The sequence below is a fragment of the Palaemon carinicauda genome, chromosome 15 (genome assembly GCF_036898095.1).
Source record: "Palaemon carinicauda isolate YSFRI2023 chromosome 15, ASM3689809v2, whole genome shotgun sequence".
Taxonomy (NCBI): Eukaryota; Metazoa; Arthropoda; class Malacostraca; order Decapoda; family Palaemonidae; genus Palaemon; species Palaemon carinicauda.
Genome location: NC_090739.1, coordinates 31051136 through 31073799, shown reverse-complemented (window position 1 = coordinate 31073799; position 22664 = coordinate 31051136). Strand labels below are relative to the sequence as shown.

The following is a 22664-nucleotide window of genomic DNA, read 5'->3' as shown; positions in this document are numbered from 1 at the left end:
AACACGAGAGGAGCAGGGCTGAGGCTGAAGCACAGTGCTCGAAACTGGTACACCACATTCCTGTAAACAAACCTCAGATACGGTTGAGAATCTGGGTGAATAGGAATGTGGAAGTACGCATCCTGCAGGTCGAGAGAGACCATCCAGTCTCCCTCTCTGACCGCTGCTAGGACGGACTTCGTGGTCTCCATCGTAAATTTTGTTTTCGTAACAAAAACGTTGAGCGCACTGACGTCCAGCACTGGCCTCCAACCTCCCGTATGTTTTGGGACTAGGAAGAGACGGTTGTAAAATCCCGGTGATTGAAGGTCCGAGACTTTCACCACCGCTCCCTTCTCTAGCAACAGAGACACCTGCTGATGTAAAGCTTGTCTCCTTGACTCCTCTCGATACCTGGGAGAGAGGTCTAGAGGAACTGTTACTAGAGGAGGTCTGCGTACAAAAGGTATTTAGTACCCCTCCTTGAGCAACAACACAGACTCTTGGTCTGCACCCCTCTTCTCCCAGGCCTGCCAGAAGTTGTTCAGTCTGGCCCCTACCGCTGTCTGAGGACATGGGCAGTCAGACTCTGCCACGGGAGGACTTGGATCCTCTCCTCTTGCCTCTCTTTCGTCGGCACGAGCGCCTCCCCTGCTGGGGGCTCTGCCACGAAAGGGCGGGATAAACCTAGACGCAGGAGTATCGATTCTGGGCCTCACAACAAAAGATGAAGAAGGAGCTCCCTTGCGAGCAGAAGTAGCCATCAGGTCATGTGTATCCTTCTGTACAAGCGAAGCAGCAATGTCCTTGATCAGCTGTTGAGGAAACAAGGCAGCCGATAAGGGGGCAAAGAGAAGCTCCGATCTTTGACAGGGAGTAACTCCTGCTGAAAGGAAAGAGCAAAGGGTTTCCCTCTTCTTCAGGACTCCAGACGTAAAGGTGGCGGCGAGCTCATTGGAGCCATCGCGGATGGCTTTGTCCATACAAGACATAATAAGCACGGAAACATCCTGGTCGGCAGACGAGATCTTCCTGCTTAATGCTCCTAGAGACCAATCTAAAAAGTTAAAAACTTCGAAGGCCCTGTAAACCCCTTTAAGGAGATGGTCAAGGTCCGAGGAGGACCAACAAATTTTAGAGCGTCTCATGGCCAGGCGACGGGGAGAGTCTACGAGGCTTGAGAAGTCACCATGGGCAGAGGCAGGGACTCCCAAGCCGAGAACTTCTCCCGTGTCATACCAGACGCTCGCTCTAGAAGCTAGTTTAAAAGGAGGGAAGGCAAAGGCCATCTTCCCCAAACTCCTCCTGGTAACCAACCAGTCGCCTAGTAGACGTGAAGCCCTCTTAGAAGAGCGAGAGAGCACTAGCTTAGTAAAAGAAGGCTTGGCAGCAGCTAAGCCTAGCGCAAACTCTGACGGAGGCGAACGAGGAGCAGCAGTAACAAAATGGTCTGGGAAAAGATCCTTAAAAATCATCATGATTTTCTTAAAATCCATAGAAGGTTGCGCAGCCTTAGGCTCTTCAACGTCTGACAAAACATCCAAAGGATTATCAGTAGGCGGAGGATCAGCAACATCCTCATCTGAAGGAACCTCGTCCGACAATTGACGAGTCTCAAGCAAGGGAGAAACCTGCCGCGGTGGCAATGCTTGACAAGCAAAGTCCACACGCAAAGGAGCATCAGTAGCAGTCAAGAAAGCTACGTCATGTAACTGCTGAAAGGACTGACCAGCAACAACAACAGGAGCGGGAGGACGCTCGACGTCAAGTCGAGACTGCCTTGACTGCCTAGATTGAGCAGTTAAAACAACCCTTGACTGCGGTGCTTGACGCTCAACGTCAAAACAAGGCAACTGAGCTGGTTGGCGAACGTCCTGAACGACAACACGAGCTTGCGGCAGCGGCTGAACGTCAACACGAGACTGCGGCAGGGGCTGAAAGTCAACACGGGACTGCATCGAGTGAGGCTCCAAGTCACGTGACTGACGTGACAAACTACCGACATCACATTTCGTAACGTCAACAGGACGAGTAAAGGCTCGTTTGGGCGGCTGACGGCCAGGATCTCGATCAGCGTAACGGCGAGGATCATCGTGAACCTGCTCAACGGTATACTCCTCCATAAGGGAGGCAAGCTTATTCTGCATATCCTGCAGGACAACCCATTTAGGATCAACGGGAGTCGGTACGGGCCGAGACGATGGTAACGTCTGTGAAGGCAAAACATTGCCTTTACTGAGACTCTCGGAGCCCGTGTTACGCTTTCGTTTAAGCGGCGAGCAGTCTTCCGGCGACTGCAAAGGGTCAGAGCTGTCCCAATGGCTACAACCAGGACGCTGGACCTGTCCTGAAGGGACTGACTTCCGCTTTAAGGGTCTAGAAACTTTGCTCCAAGGTTTCTTTCGCGAGAAGCCTTCGAATGACGAGGAGAAAACAGCCTCGCTCGTCTTATGGTAGGGGCGGTCTTGACGAGACACGCCCGATACCATAGAGGGAACGTCTGTTCGTTGGTTAAAGCCTCTCGTCCCCATAAGTCCTACGACATTACTTCTCCCTGGTGCATGGGAGCCTGAAAGAGGTCTCGGACTAGGAGAACGACAAGCACGAACAGACGAACCCTCGGTCGCAACACTAAAAACACTTTGCGCACTAATCACTTTATCCCCACGATTTTCTGAATTGGCACTCTGACACTTTAACACATTCACATCCGATGCTAAGGACTCAACTCTCTCGCCCAAAGCTTGAATGGCAAGCAACATATCCCGCATGGATGGTTCATGAGTGCTAGTAGAGGGTTCAGGTACAACTACTACAGGGGAAGGATTAGGTTCAGGGGTATGGGAGGAGGAAAAATCCAACGACCTAGAGGAGCTTCTCCTCACCCTATCTCTCTCAAGCTTACGAGAATATTTATCAAACTCTAGCCAGTTGAATTCCGAAAGTACCACGCACTCATCACACCGATCTCCTAATTGGCAGGTTTTACCCCGGCAATTAGAACACACGGTATGTGGGTCGAGAGAGCCCTTTGGAAGACGTTTGTTACAATCCCTAGCATTACATTTACGAAATTTAGGAATAGGAGAAGGGTCAGCCATTTTGAAAAGTCCAAGAAAATCCAAAAACAATCCAAAGTCATCAACAATAAACGCTATCCAAAAAAGGGTTCAAGAGTTTTAATTGAAGAGAAAAACACCTGTCACTGCGAAAGCTCAAAACCAAAAAGAAGTACTTCACCAAGAATGACGAAAAAACTCCAGGTTAACAGCGAGCGGAATCAACTTGTCAACAAGACCGACAGAGAAGAACTGGAGCTGTTTACATGTATATGCGGTATCTGATAGATAGTCGGCGCTAGTGGGCACACCCGCAACCTTCACGGCGATCGCTCGCGAGTTTTTGTGTTTCTGTCGAGCCGTCCGAGACGTCAGCTATTATATATTCACCGGCTAAGTTTAATATTTAAAATTCCTTAATTAAATAAGCAGAGGTTGTCAACAGTGCTGGAAGACAGTCAACGTATCCAGGGGATGGGGGTTCGATCCATAAACGAGGTTGAGAGAGAGAAAGTGATAGTTTGATTTACCTGCTCGAGAATATTAGGCTATCACACGTCAGAAAGGAAATTTGCACACTCCACTATCAGCACAATGAGAGTATACTTCCCAGATGGTCCACTCCATACCCTACCTGAAGGTTAGCATCAAAACAGATATAGAGGCACAGGTGTAAGCTGAAGCTGCTTATTAGGACCGACACCAAAAAATTATGGAATCATCCTCCCCATATCTGTAATGATGGGCTTCCGACCAAAAGCCGAGAGTCCTACCCAAAGCATTGGATCCCCTGGATTCCGAAGACCCAAAACTTGAGAATAGTTCCGCCAAAAAGGTCCAAACTATCTTCGGGATGGCTGAGATCATCCAATACTCTCACATATAGCTTTGAATGCAAATTCCTCCCAACCGTGACACCTCCTTCCATTCATTGAAGCAGGCAGCAATAACGGATGTAGAAACATTCACGCCAACGGCTATACTGGATATAGAAACATTCATGCCACCCCCGCAAAATAAAAATAATTATTTATGTACATAATATATACACATATACAGTATAAGGGAAATTTTTCTGAGTTGGGACAGCAAAACGAAGGAAAGTTTATAAAATTAAGAGAAGGTCAAAGTAATATTAAGAAGAAGAAAAAGATGAGAGGAATTTAGATTTGAACTGGGGGAGCAATTTCCCCAAGTTCGAGAGCCCTCTTGCCCATCACCAATTTTCAACACGGGAATATGCAGTGCTGAACCTCAACGACTTTATCAAGGCATTCTCTCATTAAGAGGGCCATGGTTGAGAACGAGCAGATCTTTCCTCCCTGAGGTACAGCAAGCTTCGCTGTCCCAGGGATAGAGATATCAAGCGGTGCGTGGCCTCTTTCCACGATCTCAATCCTAGCTGATAGACCACTTTGCTTGATGGTTAGTGGCGGTCTTCTCTCGCGAACGAGACTCGTTCCCCAAAAGGGGAAACCTGCCTCAGAGAATGCTTTGCCACTGCCCCTGGTGGGTCAGCAAAATCCTCAGCATCAGACAAAGACACGAAGTCTAACCAACGGGCTGCAGCACCTGTGCCCACAGAAGGAGGGTCAACCTCCGAGGAGGAATTTGAACAGAACTTCCTTCGAAAGGGGACCTTAGATGCCCAGATATGGCCAGAAGGATACAATATCAGTAAAAGAGCAGGCGCTCCCTGGGGAAAGGGAAGGAGTAGACTCACTAGGGGAGTCAAGACCTTCACTTAACCCACAGGGTTGACCTGGTGTAACTAGGCCTGTGCTGCTACTCAGCCATACCCAGGAAGGGCCCAGCAGTGGAGCAGCTTCGGAAAGATGTTGAGGGGGGTAGAAGATGATGATAAGGATTTCTTCGATTTCGAGGAAGACCGCAAAGGCGAAGAATCGTGCTTAGACTAATACTACTTCCGACGTCCGAACCTCTCCCACTGGCAGGCAGGCCACTCCCGACACTGATCGCAATTGTCGTCCCTAGAACACCGATGGCCCCGGCAAGCCGGACACAGCAGATGAGGGTTTGTCTCAACAGACGACATAAAGGTACAGCATGCGGGACCAGGACATGTCCGCATACCAGGACTACAGTCACACACACACACACACACCTGAAACAAGAAAACGAAAAAGATTAGACAAGGCAAGTCAAAATACGGGAAAGAGCGACGGTACTTATGCACTCTACTGAGTCAAAAGCAAAAGTGGTACTCAGCCGACAGGTGTGAGTGAGCGGGGTAGCCAGACTAGGGGCCCCCCCCAACTAGCAGATGGGCTAGTTATACCTCACTAAAGTTGTCTTGGCTTGTCTTTCAGCTACGCCTTAAAGTAATACCTCTATAAATAGTGAAGGGTTTGTATTTGCACCGGAACAAATATCATATATATGTAATATCATGATGGTATTCTTACCTCTATTAGTGGTCATCAGTGTAGGTACTCCCAAGGATAGTTTGGTATGTTTCTGCATATCCCATTGGGCATCGCTGATTCGGCGTCAGAAAAATAATTGGACTATTCGGCACAGCCGTTTAGGCATCGGACTGTTTCGACGTCACTGTCTCTGACAGGAGGCAAACCTAAAAGAAAGGATAAAAAATTGAAAACAACCAACTTTCAATTTAACTTATTTTTCATTAAAGGAATTAAGGATTCTATTCAAACACTAATGGAGTAACAAAATAAAACTTGAATTACAAATATTGTACTTAAAAAAATGTTATTTTCCTTAGTAAAATAAATTTTTGAATATACTTACCCGATGATCATATAGCTGCATCCCTGCTGCCCGACAGAAAAAACCTACGGGAGGAATACGCGAGCGATCGCTATACAGGTGGGGGTGTACATCAACAGCGCCATCTGTCAAGTAGGTACTCAAGTACTCGATGTCAACAACGAACCAATTTTCTCCTCTGTCCCACTGGTTCTCTATTGGGGAGGAAGGGTGGGTCCTTTAATTTATGATCATCGGGTAAGTATATTCAAAAATTTATTTTACTAATGAAAATAACATTTTTCAATATCAAACTTACCCGATGATCATATAGCTGATTCACACCCAGGGGGGTGGGTAGAGACCAGCATAACAAGTTGACATTATGAGCTAAGTATTCCGTATTTCATTTTAGCAGTTATTCAAAATAACAAGCATAAAATAAATAAGTACCTGGTAAGGAAGACGACTTGAACAATTACTCTGCCTTTTTAAGTACGTCTTCCTTACTGAGCCTCGCGATCCTCATAGGATGCTGAGCGACTCCTAGGAGCTGAAGTATGAAGGGTTGCAACCCATACTAAAGGTCCTCATCAAAACCTCTAATCTAGGCGCTTCTCAAGAAATGATTTTGACCACCCGCCAAATCAAGTAGGATGCGAAAGGCTTCTTAGCCTTCCGGACAACCCAAAAATATTTCAAGAGAAAGATTAAAAAGGTTCTGGAATTAGGGAATTGTAGTGGTGGAGCCCCCACCACTACTGCACTCGTTGCTACGAATGGTCCCAGAGTGTAGCAGTTCTCGTAAAGAGACTGGACATTCTTAAGATAAAAGACGCGAACACTGATTTGCTTTTCCAATAGGTTGCGTCGAATATATTTTGCAGAGATCTATTTTGTTTAAAGGCCACGGAAGTTGTGACAGCTCTAACTTCGTGTGTCCTTACCTTCAGCCAAGCTTGGTCTTCCTCATTCAGAAGGGAATGAGCTTCTCGTATTAACAGTCTGATAAAAATAGGATAAAGAATTCTCTGACATAGGCAAAGATGAATTCTTAACTGAACACCATAAAGCTTCAGACGGGCCTCGTAAAGGTTTTAAAATAGAACTTAAGAGCTCTTACAGGACATAATACTCTTTCTAGTTCATTTCCAACCATACGATAAGTTTGGAATATCGAACGATATTGGTCAAGGCCGAGAAGGCAGCTCGTGTTTGGCTAGAAAACCAAGATGTAGAACATGTAGCCGTTTCGGATGAGAATCCGATGTTCTTGCTGAAGGCATGAATCTCACTGACTCTTTTAGCTGTGGTTAAGCATATCAGGAAAAGAGTCTTAAAGGTGAGATCTTTCAGGGAGGCTGATTGAAGTGGTTCGAACCTGTCTAACATAAGGAATCTTAGAACCACGTCTAAATTCCAACCAGGTGTAACCAAACGACGCTCCTTCGTGGTCTCAAAAGACTCAAGGAGGTCCTGTAGATCTTTATTGTTGGAAAGATCTAAGCCTCTGTGACGGAAGACTGATGCCAACATGCTTCTGTAACCCTTGATAGTGGGAGCTGAAAGAGATCGCTCTTTCCTCAGATATAAGAGGAAGTCAGCTATTTGAGTTACAGAGGTACTGGTCGAGGATACGGATACTGACTTGCACCAGTTTCGGAAGATTTCCCACTTCGATTGGTAGACTCTAAGGGTGGATGTTCTCCTTGCTCTAGCAATCGCTCTGGTTGCCTCCTTCGAAAAACCTCTAGCTCTCGAGAGTCTTTCGATACTCTGAAGGCAGTGAGACGAAGAGCGTGGAGGCCTTGGAGTACCTTCTTTACGCGTGGCAGACGTAGCAGGTCCACCCTTAGGGGAAGAGTTCTGGGAACGTCTACTAGCCATCGAAGTACCTCGGTAAGTTATTCTCTCGCGGGCCAGAGGGAAGCAACTAGAGTCAACTTTGTCCCTTCGTGAGAGGCGAACTTCTGCAGTACCTTGTTGACAATCTAGAACGGAGGGAATGCATATAGGTCTAGATGAGACCAATCTAGTAGAAAGGCATCTAAAAGAACTACTGCTGGGTACGGGATAGGTGAGCAAAGTATTGAGAGCCTCTTGGACATCGAGGTTGCGAAGAGATCTATGGTTGGCTGGCCCCAGGTGACCCAAAGTCTCTGCATACATCCTTGTGGAGGGTCCAATATGTTGGAATTATTGTCCCTTCCTACTGAGACAATCTGCTAAGACATTCAAGTTGCCTTGGAAGAAACTTGTTACTAGTGAAAAGTCTAGACCTGTTGAACAGGAGAGGAGGTCACTTGCGAACTCGTACCATGTCAGAGAGTAGGTCCCTCCTTGCTAGGAGAAGTACATCAAAGCAGGGAGTTGACCGTGTTCACCTCCACTACTTTGCCTTGAAGGAGAGACCTGAAGCTTTTCCAGGTCAGACGTACTGCCAGAAGCTTCTTGCAGTTGAAATGCATTGTCCTTTGACTCGAGTTCCATAATCCCGAGCATTCCCTACCGCCTAAGGTAGCACCCCAGCCTACGTCCGATGCGTCTGAGAAGAGAACGTGGTTGGGAGACTGAACAGTCAGGGGAAGACCCTATCAAAGGTTGATAAAGTCCTTTCATCAAGTCAGACCAGACTTATCTTCCGGAAACCGGGATCGAGACCGCTTCTAGCGTCTTGTCCTTTTCCAGTGAAGAGCTAGATGAAACCGAAGAGGACGGAGGTGTAGTCTTCCAAGTGACACCAATTGAACCACGGATGACAGTGTCCTAACCAGACTCATCCACAGCCTGACAGGGCCGTGTTCCTTCTTCAGCATCTTCTGGATGGATAGCAGGGCTGGGGGTTGATCGTCTTGTTCAGCCATGTCCTCATCAGAGGGTTCCTCATCCGAAACTGATGAGGAAACTGCAACGGAGTGGGCAACGTCTGACTCGCTGAATCCGGTCGCACTGGTGGATGCGTGACGGAGCCGGACACAAGATCATGGTACTGCTGCACAGTCTGTGAACTGTCAACCATGGGGAAGCGAGGAAGTACAGCGACAACCCGAAACTGTCTAGACTGTCTGGGTTGTGCAGACAACCCCTTATCGGGTTGCTGAGGTTGCCGCACTGCGTCACAACAAGTCACCTCTGCTGGTTGTTGAACGTCTTCCTAGTGACACACTGAACGTCCACAACCACCTCCGAGAGTCGCTTAACGTCAACGTGCGACTGGCAACCCACACTGGGTCGCACCGGTGGAGGAACCATCTCAACTGGCGGACGTGAGTAGGATACCTCAGCGTCAACAGGGCGTACAACCAACCGGTAGGAAGGTTGTTGGCAAGAAGGTTCTTCTCCGTAAAAAATCCTCTATCAAGGACTAAGCTTGGACTGCATGTCTTGCAACAAAGCCCAAGGTCTATGGGAGCAGGTGTGGCAACAGACGGGGTTAGCGACTGAAGCGGAACCATTTACCCTCCCTGGAAGCATGTTATGCTTTAATTAAAGTCCATAGGAGGCTAAGCAGCTTAAGGCTCCTCTCCAAATGACAAGAGTCCTCAAGGGAATATCAGAAGGAGGGAGAACAGCACTTTCTCATCTACAGGAACCATGTCCGAGAAAAGCTAGGTTATCTCAGTGAGGGTTTCACTGGTGCATAAGCAGCAGACCAGAAGGCAACGTTATGAAACTGCTTGACAGTCTGTGAACTGTCAAAAACTGAACTGTCAACCACAACAGGTGCGTGAGGACAAACAGCACTGGTGTATTAGTAGCAGACCAGAAGGCAACGTCATGTAACTGTTTGACAGTCTGTGAGTTGGCAACAACCAAAGCTGTGTGGGGAAGCCTCAACTCCTGACTGACTAGTTTGCTGCGGGCGAGTGGCGGTAACCACAGTGTGTTGCGGAGGCTGACACACCGTGTCAAAACACGGCAGCTTTTGGTAGCTCACGCACGGCAACGGAGTGCTCCGTGTGTCTGTGGGAGTCAGCATGCGTCTGGCAGGGTCGACTGCGCATGGGTGGAGGAGCTCTCACAACAAGAGTGTGGGAGCAGGCAGCCATGCCGGGCGCACAACCGTGGCAGGCTGTAGGCCAACGGGTGCATCGTCAACCTTCTCCGCAGTCGGAGTGTGGGAGCTGGCCACAACAAAAGCGGAGTGCTGGTGCGTGGGAGGGACTGCCGTGGGTTGCGGAGCATGCCGCATTGCGTCAAAACACGGCAGCTTGACAGCACCTTCCCACTGCTGATGCGGTAGCTCACGCATGTCAACGGAGGGTGCAGCATGAACATGCGTCTGGCAGGGTCGACTGCGCATCGGTGGTGGAGCTCTCACAGGTGGAGTGTGGGAGCTGGCAGCCGCAGTATCTGCTGAGCGCACAACCGTGGCAGGTTGTAGGTTAACAGGTGCAGTGTCAACCTTCTCAGCACGATACTCCTGCATGAAGGAAGCAAGCTGAGACTGCATAGTCTGCAGCATGGACCACTAGGGTCTAAGACGGCAACAAACGGAGCTACTGTCCGTTGTGACTGAGGGTCTAAAACTGAGCGACTCCTAGGAGCTGAAGTATGAAGGGTTGCAACCCATACTAAAGGTCCTCATCAAAAAGTTCCTTTATTAGAATTTAAACCATTTAAGCTAAGAAAGAATGAACGAAACGCTAGAATCGGTTTACTCTTACTGCAACGTGAAACCGTGAAATACTCTCTCTCTATCGTAACGATAGAGCGCATGTTGAACGTTCTGAACGTCAACAACTGCGGAGACTAAACTAAACGTTAGTTCATCTTTGAAAACAGTACGAGACTATCAAAGAAATTCTTTCAAAAACATTAAAATTAAACAAGGTAAATACGATATGACGGGCTCAATGTTAATTAACTTCGGATCCAAGAAAGGACCGCCTACTATTAGGAAAGGTCGCATATAAACAAACATAAAAATAAATTTTTATAAGTTTATAATAAATGGAAAGTTAATCGAAGAGGCCTATAAAGGCGGAGAGATATAAAATAAATAGATCTATAACTTGTTAAGCAAAATTACCAAAAACCTAAACACACTTCCGTCTAAAGGAAGGGTCGGCCATTTAAAAGTGAAAGAGAGTCCATACTCTCTTCGTCACCATAATTAAATCTATCCAAAACGAGTTCAAGTTTTGAAATGAAGATAAAACCCCTGCATAGCGAAAGCTCAAAACTGGAATAGTGTACTTCACCAAATCGTTGTGAAAACAAATCCAGTTAGGGACGGCGTATTTAGTAGGTCTTGCCTGTGGCACGACAGAGGGAAAATTGGTTCGTTGTTGACATCGAGTACTTGAGTACCTACTTGACAGATGGCGCTGTTGATGTACACCCCCACCTGTATAGCGATCGCTGGCGTATTCCTCCCGTAGGTTTTTTCTGTCGGGCAGCAGGGATGCAGCTATATGATCATCGGGTAAGTTTGATATTGAAAAATTGATATTTTCATAATAAAATAAATTTCTGAACATACTTACCTGGTAGTTATATATATAGCTTAGTCCCTGACGTCACGGTAGAATTTCAAAACTCGCGGCAATCGCCGATTGGGTAGCCAGGTGTACCACCTGTGCGCCCCCTACCCAGGTACCTTGAACCATTCCAACTATTCCTCAGATCTTCCATGCCCTTGGTCTCTAGAGGGGAGAAGGGTGGGAATTAAATTATATATAACTACCAGGTAAATATGTTCAAAAATTTATTTTATTATGAAAATATCATTTTTAAACATCTGACTTACCTGGTAGTTATATATATAGCTGATTGACACCTTTGGTGGAGGGTCAGACAGAGCCAACATCGTTGGAATTTACCTAAGAGTTAATAAACAAGCTTAAGAGTTCGTACCTGTTAAGGAAGCTAACTTCAATGAACTCCTGCCACATTATGTCCGCTTTCCTTAAGAGATCCAGCGATCCACCCAGGGGCCTGAAGACCTCTAGGAGCTGTCAAACCGGTGTATAACCTCTATGTGATAGGACCTCCTCCAATACCTTTGTTCCTGGCGCTCCCAAGGAACAAACTGACCACCTGACTACAAATCAATGATTGTGGAAGACTGCGTCCAATCTCCACAGACAACCATAAAAACACAACAGTTCCAAGAGAAGAAAAAGGGTATTAGGTTATAGGGATGTAGTGGTAGATCCTTCCCCCACTACTGCACTCGCAGCTACAATGTAGTGGTTTGCGGACTGTGGCCAAAGGTAGCACCCAAACTGCCTAGTGTCCAAATGCCGACCACAACCCGACGTTCACTACACAACAAATATACAACGGTGGAATACCCAAAAACCTAAGTAACAGGTCAAGAGAACGGAGCTCTGGGCACGACCCCTTGATTTATACTGGGCAAGGGGATCCAGCTAGAATCTTGCTTTTTATCTTCCCTTCCATTTAATGTGCTGAATTAACAGGTAGCTTGACCACTGATGCATTTCTGGGAAATCAGTAGAATATTGTATATAGCTCTATATTCTTTAGGTAAGATGGTTTTAAGCTAAAAAAAAATGTTAGAACATTAGGTGAAAGGAAATATTGTTTGTACTGATAACTGGACACAGAGTGGGAAAATAAATCTTAAATAACTTGACTAAAGAAAACAGTGTCTGAGGAAAGGACATCATAGTGAAAGGTTCTGAAATGAAATGCTGTATTCATAAAAACAAGCAAAAAAAATATTTATTTGAAAATGAAACAAAAAACTGTTAGGAATACCCTAACATAAAATTAGTATTCCTTTAGCATATTGTACAAGCAAGAGCAAAATACTAAGCTACATGCAAGATATATCACTACACAGTTACAAAACAGAACTTTAAAATCCTAACAAGACCATGAGTGCAGAACCCTCAATGCCCGAATTCTTTACCGAAACTTCCCCAATGTTAATAATCAATGGCCTTAATATTGACCAGTCATGCTCTGCCGTCAATTTGCTTTGAAGTACGGCAGCTAAAACTGAAGAATGGCATGCCAAAATACAGCTGTGGACCAGTGTCTGTCTTTCCTCATTACTTTCAATCACAACATCACACAATTCATTCTTACACCAAAGTTTCTGTAAGCTTTCCGAAGTGTTGACATCACATTGAAGGGACAGCATGAAAAGTATTGCACTTTACTTAATACAACACTTCATTACAGTTTTTTCCTTGATTGCAGGACACTAACATACCATAAGCTAATTCTTTTCCTTCATCTCACTCATATCATGAATATGGAAAACTCGGTCACCATAAACCATTTTTTTCAGCAGGAGTCTCAGATCTCCAATCGGCAGGATTCCCACTCATCCCAATCTCTTTTCCAAGTTGGCCCTTATCAGTCTGACGATGAAGGCATCCATGAGTCATTGCAGACCTTCAGTTATAACAGTAGCGTACAGACCACTACACACTGGTAACAGGCAATGATCAACCTTCATTGTTCTATGTATTCAGCAGAATGGTCTCAGCTTCTTTCCTATATACAGGTTCAGTGCTTATTCTAAATTCTCTAGAGAATACCCTAATCCTCTCTCCCTTACACTCCCTACTGAGTGTAGGGGGCTGCTGTCAATACCTGGAAAAAAAGAACGAATCAAAGCATTTTTTTTATGGGGGCACAGAGGGATATATATAAAAAAAAAATTACTATGTTTCATAAGATACAAATCCACTAAGCTTTCTTAGATACAAAACACTATTTTATTCCATTCCCCCCCATTAGCCCTCAAGCCCATCCAAAAAGAATGCCTCGTAACTGACAGCAACACCCCACACAAACGCTGTACATTCAAGTGAAAAAAAAATTTACCTTGCAAAAAAATAAATTCAGTAAAAAGGTAAGATGATCAACAAAAGATTTAATTCATCATCCCTTCATTCAGTTACATATCCAATAATATGAATTTATATTAGGTACAATACATTTTTTCATAACAAAAAGCAATAGGAATAGACAATAACCTATCAGACAATATGGAAACACAGTACTTAAAAACATGACAAATTCAAAGATAATTTGTATTTTTCCTAACCATACAAACCTTAGCTATTTACATGCAGTATTACTTTCGGCGTAGCTGAAATGACGAGCCATTAGATTTTAACGAGGGTTAACTACCCTCTCGCTAGCTAGCGAGGGGGTAGGGGAGGGGTAGCTAGCTACCCCTCCCCCCTCACACACCGGTGAACTGATTCACTTCGCTTAGAGGTAGGACTTGCCTTGGGGGACAGGGCTGGCGGGCAAATATTTGTAAATAGCTAAGGTTTATATGGTTAGGAAAAATACAAATTATATCCGAATTTGTCATTTGTTCCGTAACCGAAATACAAACAACGCTATTTACATGGGGTGACTTACCCCTTACGAAGGCTGGAAAGTCCCAGCCTTACTGGCTTTGGCTTTGCCCGGGGGCTCAGAATCCGAGTGAGCAGCACTCGAGAAAAAGAGTCCCTGCACCTCGCAAGTTCCTTGCTCCGCAAGGAACGTGCGGCCTACATAAGCTCATGTGTGGAGGGATGAAGTGTGACTTGTCCTAGGAAGTTGACCTGAAGTCCCTTAGATGGAATTCTAGGCTAGGACGTTCCCAATACCACCTCGTCAGGGTATGGGGGACGCGACAGTATTATCTTAATACTAGGAACACAAGGAAGCATGGTTTACCTGCAGAGGTTTGAGGTCAGCTATGCAGAAAACCCAGGATGCTGCTTTCCCCAAGAAAGAGGAGGATGAAGAAAGAAGTAAGGGCCAGAGATACTTCTTTCATTCATGCAGTCTGAAACCGGGTAACAATGCCCTCAACCTTCTGCTACCTGTCCATTAAGGAGCCTGAGGTTAGACCAGCTGTTGTGTAGCCACCACAGGGCCGATAGAAAACGTATCGAAGCTCCTGTGGGTCACGTCCTGCAGGTAGTGGGCTGTGAAGGTCGTTTGACGCTTCCAGACTCCAGCTTGTAGCACCTGCATCACAGAGTAGTTCCTCTTGAAGGCCAGGGATGTTGCGATGCCTCTGACGTCATGTGCTCTAAGGCGACGTGACGGAGGAGGGTCTGGATTCAGCACGTGATGGATGACCCTTCAAATCCAGGCTGAAAAGGTATTCTTGGTGACCCTCCTCTCCGTCCTTCCTGTGCTCCCAAACAGGGCTTGCACGCGAGGACGAACTGCAGCTGTTCTTTAAGATAACACCTCCGACTCCTTACTGGGCATAGTAGGAGATGGTCTGGGTCATCTATTACAGAACGGAGACTCGAAATCCTGAAGGAGTCGAACCGAGGGTCTGGGCTCCAAGATTTTGAGTCTAGAACCAACTCAGGGACGAACCTGAACGTTACCTCCCCCTCTCCTCTTAAATGGGCGACGTCGTACGAGAGACCATGAACTTCGCTGGCACGCTTGGCCAAGGCCAGAGCGAGCAGGAGCACCGTCTTCCAAGTCAGGTGACGATCAGAAGCCTGGCGTAATGGTTCGCACGGAGGTCTCTTAAGAGCCCTAAGAACCCAAACCATGTTCCATGGAGGAGGTCTCACTTCCGACTGGGGGCAGGTAAGTTCGTAGCTTCGTATGAGCGAAGAAAGATCCAGTGAGGAGGAAATGTCTATTCCTTTCAGCCTGCAGGCCAGGCTTAAGGCTGAGCGATAGTCTTTCACCGCCGATAGCGAAAGGCGCATTTCGTCCCGCAGGTATACAATAATTCCGCTATTGCTGGAATAGTGGCATCAAGGGGAGAGATACCTTTCCCACGACACAAACCACAGAAGACTCTCCATTTCGCCTGGTAGACCCCTGCGGATGACTTTTGCAGGTGTCGACCGCTCCGCAACTTGTTGCGGAACGCCTCTTTCTGTGAAGGGATGCTGGATAGTCTCCAGGCGTGAAGCCAAAGCGATGCTGCGGCTTTGTGGTAGATGTTGCAGTGTGGTTGCTTGAGTAGCTCGTGTCGTGGGGGAAGCTCTCTCGGGAGTTCCGTCAGGGGATGCAGAAGGTCCGGGAACCACTCTGCATGATGCCGTAGCGGAGCTATCAGAGTCATCGACAGGTTGACCGATAGTCTGGTCTTGTTGAGCACCCTTCTCACCAGACCGAACGGTGGGAAGGCGTAGACGTCGATGTTGTCCCACCGTTGTAGGAAGGCATCTTGCCAGAGTGCCTTGGGGTCCGGGACTGGGGAGTAGTACAGCGGCAGTTTGTAGTTCAAGGCTGTCGCGAACATGTCCACAGAGTCAGGACTTTGTTGGTTACTAGAGGGTCCAAAGACCACTCGGTACTCACTATCTGCGAGGCTCTGCTCAGACTGTCGGAGAGCACATTCCTTTGCCCGGAATGAAGCGAGCCGATAGTGGTATTGAGTGGAATCGGTTCATCTCAGTATCTCTACTGCAAGATGGGAAAGCTGTTATGAAAAGGTACCTCTCTGCTTGTTGAAATAACCCACTACCGCGGTGTTGTTGCTCACGGAGTGATCCGCCAGGGTTTGTTGGAACTGTTGAAGGGCCAGATATACGGCCTTCATTCCTAGCAGATTGATGTGGAGGTACCTTTCTGATTCTGACCATAGGCCTGAGATCCTTTGGTTCAGAACGTGGGCAACCCCCCCCCCCCCCCCCTCTTTTGACGCGTCCGAGAACAGCATCAAATGCGGGGGAAGGACGAGAAGATCCACTCCCTTTCAAAGGTTCCCGTCGGTCAACCACCACTGCGGGTCCATTCGTTCCGCAGGTCCCATAGGGACCACAGTGTCCGGGGAATCGTTGCCTTGGTTCCACCGGGACTTGAGCCACCATTGCAGGGATCTCATCCTGAGGTGGCCGTTTGGAACTAGACGGGTCAGGGAGGAAAGGTGATCTAGGAGACTTAACCAAGATTGGGCTGGAAGCTCTCCTCGTCTGAGGAAAGGTTCTGCGACTCTCCTCAGCCTTGCTATCCTGTCGTCTGATGGGAAGGCTTTGTGGAGATTGGTGTCTAATACCATGCCTAAATATCCCAGTTGTTGGGATGGAAGCAGAGAAGACTTCTCGAGATTTACCATGATCCCTAGATCTTGGCAAAGTCCCAGAGGCTTGTCTCGGTGTCGAAGAAGGGTCGATTCTGAGACTGCCGGGGTTAGCCAGTCATCCAGATAGCAAAGGGGACGGATGCCGATCCTGTGTGGCCACGAAGATATCAGGGTGAACATTCTGGTGAAACCTGCGGTGCTGTGGAGAGATCGAAACGCAGCACCTTGAACTGGTAGACCTGGTTATCTAGGCTGAATTTCAAGTACTTCCTGGAAGACGGATGGATTGGGATCTGGAAGTACCCGTCCTTCAGATCTAGTGTGCCCCTGAAGTCTTGTGGTCTCACTACAAGTCTGATTGACTCTGCTGTGCCACGCTGAACGAAGTTTGTTCGACAAACTTGTTCAGAGCTGATGACGGGTCTCCAGCCTTCAGATGCCTTCTTCACAAGAAAGAGTCGACTGAAGAAGCTGGGGGGAGCCGTCGACAACCTTATGGAGAGCATCTTTCTAGAGCATGGTCTCGAATTCTGCCCGAAGGGCTAGCCTCTTTACCGATCCCATGGCATAGGAGGTTAACGACACTGGATTCGCTGTCAGGGGAGATAGAGATGTTATGAAAGGGACGCGATGTCCCTGGCTGATTACGGAGATCGTGCAGGAATCGGTCCCGAGTTGCTGGCACCTGAACGCGCAACTTTAGGCATCCCCCCACTGGGGGACAGGGGGGGGGGGGGGCAATCCTAGCGTTTGCAGCCTCCTCTAGGATTATTGCCTCCCCAGGAGGACTTCCCGTCCTTCTTGTCCCTGACAGGAGGGGGCTGCTGTTTAGACACCTTGTCTTTGCCGCCAAAGCCGGTTCCGATGTCCTAGGCTGACGAGGCTGTTGTTGTTGAGGCGCTGGAGGCTTGTAGGGTCTGGATGTAAGCGCCTTTGGAGGGGCGAATCGTGATTCGATTTCCTCCACCTCTCAGCTGTCCGTCTCACCTTCTTGGGCTCAAACAAGCTCTTTCCTAAGATGAAATTGTGTCTGAGCTTGCCGACACCCACGGTTGGGACTTTCGAGAGGAAACTCTCGGTCACTGCATCTCAATGCTTCAGCATCGAGTTTGCCCCCAAGTTCGAAACTTGGTGAGCCGGAAATCGATGGTGCTCGTGCCCGAGAGGAGGAAAGTTCCATGGTCTTCCTGGTGCTCCTTGGACAAGTCCTCAGATCGCAACAGGATGCCCAGAGATCCAAGCCAGACGACCAGCCACGAAGTGGCCTGCATGGCACACTTTGCGGCCTTCACCTGCCTCAAGATCTTCGAAGCCGAAAATGTCACCTGCCGGCGGAGAGTTTCTCGAGAAATTTCCCTGGTAAGCTCTTCCACGGAATGGTAAGGCCGAGCTAAACCAGGCTCCCCCATAATCTTGAAGTACCTCCTCTGCTGACGGCTGACAGACTCAGTACCAGCGACTCCCGCTGGAGGGAAGGGGATCGGGTGATCCTGAGGAGTAGAGATGATGGAGCCTGCCTGAAAAAAAGAAGGACGTTGCCCAGACCTCTCTGAAGCTTCTTCCTGCTCCTGCACGTGCGCTGCTCTGCGTTTACAGGGTGGAGATCGTGACGACGATGATCTAGAAGTACGCCCTCCAGAAGACTCGCCAGGTTGCCCGTGTTGCGAAGCACGACGGGAATCGCGGACGAAATCGTGCTGGCGCTCGTGCGATGGTAAAATCGTTGGTTCGCGCGCGGGCGAACGTGGGTGCGCATGCGAGCGGGCACGCGGGCGAGTGGGAGCGCAGCTGTAAGGGCGAGCGCTGGCGGCCGGGAGACCGATGGCGCGTAAGCGAGCGATGGCGCGTTGACGAGCGATGACGCGTTTTGGCGAGCGATGTCTCATTGGCGGGCGATGGCGCGATGGCGCGTTGGCGAGCGATGGCGCGTAGCGACCGATCGCAAACAGGAGAGTCAACGCGTGGGCACGTAGGAGACCTACGGCGATCTGAAGCATGGGCGCATTGGAGCGTTGAAAAACGCTTGCGCGCAGGCGAAGAATCGCGCGGGCACTTAGGAGATCGCTGGCGCGCAAGGCGCGAAACTCCAGAAGGGCGCTGCGAGTCCAGAGGAACCTGTGAGCGCCTGTGCGCTAGCGTAGGAACCTCTTGAACTGCGCGCGACGAGGCAGGAACCGGGGAGATCGTTGGCGCGCAGTTGCGCGGCCAGAAGATATCAGCGAGGGTGCAGAACCAGATGGTGAGGTTGCGCACAAGGGCGAACGCTCATGGGTGGGCACAAGACACTTCTCGTGGGCGCGCAGAGACTCGTTCAAGTCTGGAAGTGTGCACCGGAGATGGTGCGAAGGCGATGGCTTGCGCGTGGGCGAGCTCTAAGGGAGCGCAGGAGATCGTCGGCGAGGAGGCGAAGGAATAAATCTCCTTGCCTGCGCCCAGATCCGGAGATCGTGGGCGCGAGGGCGAACGTTGGCGCGCATTGCGCACATCAGGAAAGGGGGCGCAGATGTGCGCTGGCGAGTTGGCGAACGTGGGAGTTCAGCGAAGAAATAATCTCCTAGCCTGCGCCCAGATCCGGAGATCGTGGGCGCGAGGGCGAACGTTGGCGCGCATTGCGCACATCAGGAAAGGGGGCGCAGATGTGCGCTGGCGAGTAGGCGAACGTGGGAGTTCAGCGAAGAAATAATCTCCTAGCCTGCGCCCAGATCCGGAGATCATTGGCGCGAGGGCGAACGTTGGCGCGCATTGGGCACATCAGAAAAGGGGGAGCAGATGTGCGCTGGTGAGCAGGCGATCGTGGGCGTACAGGAGACCGTTGGTGCACAAGGAGCGTAGCCACACAGAAGATCAGAAGCGCTGACGATCAGGAGATCTACGGAGAGACTCAGCTACGGGAGATCACTGGAGTGTTGATTCAGCAGAAGTCTGGTTCACAGCAGGAGAACGAAGTTGCACAGGTTAAAAACCTGGCACTAAAGGGACTTACTCACATTGTGAGAAAAAAGCCCTTTGCCCCGAAGGGACCGGTGCCCGTTGGAAAACGGGGTGGAGTGGCGCCCACTGCGCATCTGCGTCAAGGAACGGAGATGGAAGACAAGAAGGTCTGGCAGGTGTCGGAGATCGCGAACGATCTGCCGAAAGGACTAGCGAGGCAGCTGCAACGGTCTGTTCTCGTCGAGGAGGATCCTCTGCGGGGCTGAAGATGAAGACGACCACGGACAGGAGCACCATCATCAGTCCTCCGAAGAGGAGTCTCTGTTAGTGAACTCCCCCGAGGGGGAGAGGCACTCGCAGGAGAGACCGTTGGACTCAGCTGCCCCCTCGAAGGATGTTCGGAGGGGGGAACTGAGCCTTCAGCAACATCAGCAACAACAGCAGGGGGAATCCTCCGAAGAGGAATCTCTATGAGTGTCCTCTCTCGCGAACGAGAGAGGTGGATACTACGTAGCAGAGACAAGAAGAACTGATGAAGGCGCCCCTTAGGGCCGTTAGATCAGCAAGCTGACCTATAAAGCAACCCTCCGAAGAGGAGCTCCTGCAGCTGCTCAGCCCCTTGAGCATAGCTGCAAGTGCGACCGCTCAGCACCAAGAGCATAGTCGCACGAATTCCATGGTCCGGCCTTGCAACCGCTCAGCCCCTTGAGCATGGTTACAAAAGCGGTCGCTCAGCACCAAGAGCATAACTGCCCGAGGACCAGGAAAAAAACCAACCAGGAATTATTAAGGTAAGAGAAGTTCCCCCCCCCCCCGAAGGGAAAAAAATCATACCTGGGAAGGGAACCTCCCTCGGAAGGGAAGTTACCCACCCATGGAGGCGAACCTCCTGAGCGTTCTAAATGAACTAAGGAGCTGACAGTTGTCACAGGAGAACTTCTAGGAGAAGGGAACACGCCCATGACGAAGTCCTAGAGGGGAGGCACCAACAGCAGACTCCCCAGGCCCAAACAGGACAGCTCTGCTTCGTTGGCACATTAGGCAAACGAAAAACTAGATAGTTAACTGTGAAAATAAAATAAATAATCAGTCAACATTCATTCCCCCGGGGGAACTCCGAAGAGGAACCCCGAGGGAAAAGAATATAAGAATTACACACCAGGAATGCGCCCTCCTCCCCCACTGTCACTAACGGGAAAGGGGGGAAGGCGGAGAACTGTAATAAAATGTTATTTTCATTAGTAAAATAAATTTTTGAATATACTTACCCGATGATCATGTAGCTGTCAACTCCGTTGCCCGACAGAAATCTACGGTCGGGATACGCCAGCGATCGCTATCCAGGTGGGGGTGTACACAACAGCGCCATCTGTGAGTAGGTACTCAAGTACTTCTTGTCAACAAGAACTCAATTTTCTCCTCGGTCCACTGGTTCTCTATGGGGAGGAAGGGCGGGTTCTTAAATTCATGATCATCGGGTAAGTATATTCAAAAATTTATTTTACTAATGAAAATAACATTTTTCAATATTAATCTTACCCGATGATCATGTAGCTGATTCACACCCAGGGTGGTGGGTGGAGACCAGCATACATGTTAACAAAGAAGCTAAGTATCCCGTATTTCATTTTATCAGTTATTCAAAATAACAAACATAAAATAAATAAGTACCTGGTAAGGAAGTCGACTTGAACTATTACTCTGCCTTTTTTAAGTACGTCTTCCTTACTGAGCCTAGCGGTCCTCTTAGGATGCTGAACGACTCCTAGGTGCTGAAGTATAAAGGGCTGCAACCCATACTAAAGGACCTCATCAAAACCTCTAACCTAGGCGCTTCTCAAGAAAGAATTTGACCACCCGCCAAATCAACCAGGATGCAGAAGGCTTCTTAGCCTTCCGTACAACCAAAAAAACAACAATAAAAAGTATTCAAGAGAAAGATTAAAAAGGTTATGGGATTATGGGAATGTAGTGGCTGAGCCCTCACCTACTACTGCACTCGCTGCTACGAATGGTCCCAGGGTGTAGCAGTTCTCGTAAAGAGACTGGACATCTTTGAGATAGAATGATGCGAACACTGACTTGCTTCTCCAATAGGTTGCATCCATAACACTCTGCAGAGAACGGTTCTGTTTGAAGGCCACTGAAGTAGCAACAGCTCTCACTTCATGTGTCCTTACCTTCAGCAAAGCAAGGTCTTCTTCCTTCAGATGAGAATGTGCTTCTCTAATCAGAAGCCTGATGTAGTAAGAAACTGCGTTCTTAGACATCGGTAGAGTAGGCTTCTTGATAGCACACCATAAAGCTTCTGATTGTCCTCGTAATGGCTTTGACCTTCTTAAATAGTACCTAAGAGCTCTTACTGGGCAAAGTACTCTCTCTAGTTCGTTCCCCACCAAGTTGGACAGGCTTGGGATCTCGAACGACTTAGGCCAAGGACGGGAAGGAAGCTCGTTTTTAGCCAAAAAACCGAGCTGCAAGGAACATGTAGCCGTTTCAGAAGTAAAACCTATGTTCCTGCTGAAGGCGTGGATCTCACTTACTCTTTTAGCTGTTGCTAAGCACACGAGGAAAAGAGTTTTTAATGTGAGGTCCTTAAAAGAGGCTGATTGGAGCGGTTCAAATCTTGATGACATTAGGAACCTTAAAACCACGTCTAGATTCCAGCCTGGAGTGGACAACCGACGTTCCTTTAAGGTCTCAAAAGACCTAAGGAGGTCCTGTAGATCTTTGTTGGTGGAAAGATCCAAGCCTCTGTGGCGGAATACCGCTGCCAACATACTTCTGTAACCCTTGATCGTAGGAGCTGATAGGGATCTTACGTTCCTTAGATGTAACAGGAAGTCAGCAATCTGGGTTACAGTGGTACTGGTTGAGGAAACTGCATTCGTCTTGCACCAGCTTCGGAAGACTTCCCATTTAGACTGATAGACTCTGAGAGTGGATGTCCTCCTTGCTCTGGCAATCGCTCT

General features: G+C 48.5%; 1 long non-coding RNA gene across 3 annotated transcripts in view; it reads right to left on the bottom strand.

Annotated features, from left to right (window-relative positions):
* LOC137654547 (uncharacterized) overlaps window positions 1–22664 on the bottom strand; it is a 105163-nt gene that overhangs the window by 47250 nt on the left and 35249 nt on the right. For all 3 annotated transcript variants that reach the window (XR_011046656.1, XR_011046655.1, XR_011046654.1), the window contains one exon: window positions 5465–5631. This is a non-coding gene — a long non-coding RNA (uncharacterized lncRNA). The remainder of the gene's footprint in view (window positions 1–5464; window positions 5632–22664) is intronic.